Source organism: Manis pentadactyla, chromosome 5 (assembly GCF_030020395.1).
Source record: "Manis pentadactyla isolate mManPen7 chromosome 5, mManPen7.hap1, whole genome shotgun sequence".
Taxonomy (NCBI): domain Eukaryota; kingdom Metazoa; phylum Chordata; class Mammalia; order Pholidota; family Manidae; genus Manis; species Manis pentadactyla.
In genome coordinates, this window is record NC_080023.1 from 174,372,008 (window position 1) to 174,375,813 (window position 3,806).

Consider the following 3,806-nt stretch of genomic DNA (forward strand, 5'->3'; position numbering starts at 1 on the left):
CTACAGAAAACCAGTGGTTTGCTTGTCAACTGCTGGGTCCCAGTCACTCGCTCCCTCCTCTGGGGGGAACAAAGGGTGTAACCAGCTGTGCCTGGAGACTCCACGGGGTCTAGTTTCTTCTTTAAAGCCTTGTGAAGACCTCTGCATTTAAGAGGAAGCCAGAACACAGCAGAGAAAACTAGGGTGATTTTTTTTCTTAAGAATGCAGTTTTCCAATAACACTAACTACTCATACCAAGGCCCCTCTGTCCCCATGTTCACACATCCCCTCCTCTGCTCCCGAAGTTGTCTGCATTGTCCTCTGTCCCAACAGAGCTCTCCTCAAGTTCAAAATCTCTGTTAATATTCCTGTTTCCCTCTCCCGACCAGGGGTTGGCAGGCTCTTGCTCTAAAGGACCGCATAGTAAATACGTTAAAGTTGGCAGAGCATATGATCCCTGCCACGTGACTCTACTCTTGACGCATGAACAGGCAGTGTGTAGATGGGTGTAGATCTATCTACAAAAACTAGAGGACTGGATTTGACCCATGGTTTGCTGACCCCTACTCTAGACTGTGAGTTCCTTGAGGAAAGAGACACCAAAATTTCTCCTTATCTCCTCAATGCTTAGTACCATGTCTGGCATGTAAAAGGCACTCATCAAATACTAAACAATGGGGGCATTAATTAATGAAAAACAAACTGTTTTCCCCAAATAAGTACAGCCCAAAAGAAGTCTTTCTACATTTGCTGTTCTAAATACTTGAGAGAGATTATTATTTGTTAAAATGAAAGAAATTAGCATGTATTAAGCACTCAGAATATGTCAGGCGGCGTACTGTCCTACATTCCTTATTTCGATCCCAACCACAGGCTGAACCAACGCCCTGCATAGTCCTGAATGACTTGTAGGCAGCTGGTTCCCCGAGTAAGCAGAACGGACTCCAGGAACCTCTGTCAGTTTTAATTCGTAAACTATGCAAGTATAAGGGCACCCCGACTGTGAATCCAGCTGCTATCAGAACTGTCATGGAATTCTGGATTTGCAAATCCAACTGCAATGAACTGGCTCCCCGTCTGTCATGGGAATAAAGACATAACAGCTCAGGCCAGAGCAAGGTGGAGGGTAGGGGATGACACCTGCAACACTTTGCATTTCCCCCAAAATAAAATGAAGGAAAGCATGCTGAGGCTGTGTTGAGTCAGGGAATCAGGTGGATTTGTTGTAAAGGACTCAACTGCTTGCCTGAACGCCCAGGATTCTCGACAACAGCAGAGAGCAACCCCCCACGGCGTCGTGTAGGACTTCTTTTGGAAAGCGGCATCCCCCGGTTGGTGCCCTCCGCCCCAGCTTCCCGGTCGTCCGACACAACACTTCGTGCTTTGTCCGTGAAGTTCTGAGCTGCCCCCTTTTCCCCACTGGGTTCTCAGCTGAAAAGCAAAGGAAGAGTACCCGGCATGTAAGGAATCAAGTACCACCTTGCTGGCCTGTTTTAGCGAAGCCCAAAAGTGAAATGGGTCCAAGCCACGAGGAAATATGGGTAGGGGACCGAGTCAAGAACCCAGTCATCGGGAAAAGCATCTGTCTGACCTGGTTTGTTCTGCACGGTTGGGAACCACATTTATGCTGTCCTCACATTCTCAGGGCACAATTGACTCTAGAAATCAGGCTGGAAGAATGCATTTTCCTTCACTATTTGGTTCTTACCTCTTCCGAAGTTTCCGAAGTATGACTTTGAGCCTGAAGGAGAGAGGGAGAGAGCCTCCTCTGTTTATAAAAGTATTTGTTTTCCATTACATTTATTTAAACAGCAAGCTCTCTAATTGATTTTTAATAGTTTATCCATTTATTAAGCTGACTGGGCAACACAAGCATCTAGTTAAACAATAATTCCAAAGGTACAAAAGGGTACCTCTGCCTCCCTCCCCAGAGGCAAGCAGCACTACGGGTTTCTTCTGCATTCTTCCAGAGAGATGCTTTGTATGTCTGAGCACGTGTATATATGTATCTTCTTAAACTAATGGAAGAGTATTCTATCCACAGTGTCTGCACCTGGCTTTCTTGCTCTGCAATCTGTCTTGAGGCTTATCCGTATCAGTGTACATGAAGCCGCCTCATCCTTCTCCCTGGGTGCATTGCATCAGGCTGCTCAGACACACCATCATTTGTGCAGGCAGTCCCTAGTGATGGGCATTCGTTCTCCGCTGGAATTTTCTAAAGAATGAGATTAACACTTGAATGCAAGGGAATACGGAGACCGAGCCAGGTGTGGCCTGGCTGGTACACCCAGCACACAGCCTGGGCGCGTGGAGCAGAGCCCCTCCTGGGAGGCGTTTTGAGGAAGAGATGCACACATCTGCAAGTTGGTTTCGTGTTGCCGGGGGAGACGGTGGGATCTCAGGGAGGGTGCTGATGTTGGAAGTGCAGTGGGGGCTGGTGCTCATGTTGTGTTACCATGGTAACCCAGTCCCCAAACACCGCCAGGCGTCTCTGGAAACCTTCGCCCCTTCACACCAATCCTCGAGCTGACCCCAGGGGCTGGGGCCCGGTGGCCTCAGAAGAGAACAATTCTCCTCACGTTTTCTCTCCCCCCTGCAGCAGGGATGCATTTGGTTCTCCTCATCTCTGAGCACATCATTCTGGGGACTGGAGAGCTGGGGAAAGAGCCAAAGCTGCTTCAGGCTGTGGCTTCCCAGCTCCCGAGGGGCCTGTGGGCTCACCACCCTCTTCCCTGTTTCTTTAGAGCTTTCAGATCCTACCTTGGATACAAACAAAGCTTACTAAAAACCCAAACCAAACCACATGATGTTGACAAAAAATATTTTACAACCCCTGGGGAGCAAGACAACCGAGCTGTGGCACTCTGTGTACTTTTTCATGAAACATGTGAGGCGTGTTGCACAGTTTGATCCCAAAACCGATTTGGGCCTTAAGAAGACCGCAGCCTCCTGCTTCATTTTCTTAGTAAGAAAATGAATTGCTTTGGCAACATACCACCTTTTAAAATAAGAATTCTGCGAAATATTTTAACATATGAGTGACTCAGTCTAAAAATTAGTAAACCTTTAAAAGCCAAGTTTCAAAGCCAGTGTCTTAATTTAGAGTACAGAGCGGTGAAACAAAAATAAGACGAATCATTAGGCATACAGAGCATCCTATAAGCAACTGCTCTGCACGTGGGCAGCTCGCAGATCCCGTTCAAGGAATCTCAGCAAAAACAAAGTGCCAGCTCCACAGGGCACTGGCATATTTCTGCAACTGGAGGCAGCTGGTGGGCAATGAGAGGCCCCCCATCCAGGCTGCTGACCCTGCAAAGACACGCAGGGCCCAACTTACCCCACCAACTTCAAGAGAACACCTACAAAAGGATGACTCAGCAGATGGAAAGTAATGATTCCCATGCCCTGAGCTGAGCCCATCTCAGCTGGTCTCATCTATTAGCAGTATTTCCAAATGCTACCATGGGGACACTAAGACCTGTCAGTTGTGCCCTTCCATTTAATGGGAATATTATGCAGGCTGGTGGTCTTCAGAAAGTCCTCATTAAAGTAATGAAGGTGAAGAGGGCATGCCTCCAGTCAGGCAGCAGGCAGCAGAATCCTGGCAGATGGCGCCAAGTTGCTGGAAGCTCCAGGCCCACCTCCCCTAACCTGGAACAGGTGAGAGGGGAGAGACCTTTGGGGGTGAGGAGCAGGTGCCTACCCAGACCCCACCTGACAAAGATACCTTCCTCAAGAGGTCCCACAGCCCTTTCTACTGGTCACCAAATGGCAATTGATTATGAGGGGCCTAAGAGTGGTCTCTGAAAGCAAACGGCCCGGCTAG

At 48.4% G+C, this 3,806-nt stretch overlaps 1 long non-coding RNA gene across 2 annotated transcripts; it reads right to left on the reverse strand.

Moving 5' to 3' along the window:
* Positions 1–925: 925 nt before the first annotated feature.
* Positions 926–2,962, reverse strand: LOC118920646 (uncharacterized). Of its 2 annotated transcripts, none has more exons than XR_005028005.2 (2): positions 1,689–2,962; positions 926–1,411 (listed from the first exon to the last, which is right to left on the reverse strand). It is a non-coding gene; the product is annotated as an uncharacterized LOC118920646 (long non-coding RNA). The 2 variants fall into 2 exon arrangements; XR_008998039.1 differs by having other exon boundaries at positions 1,572–2,962.
* Between the last annotated feature and the right edge of the window lie 844 nt (positions 2,963–3,806).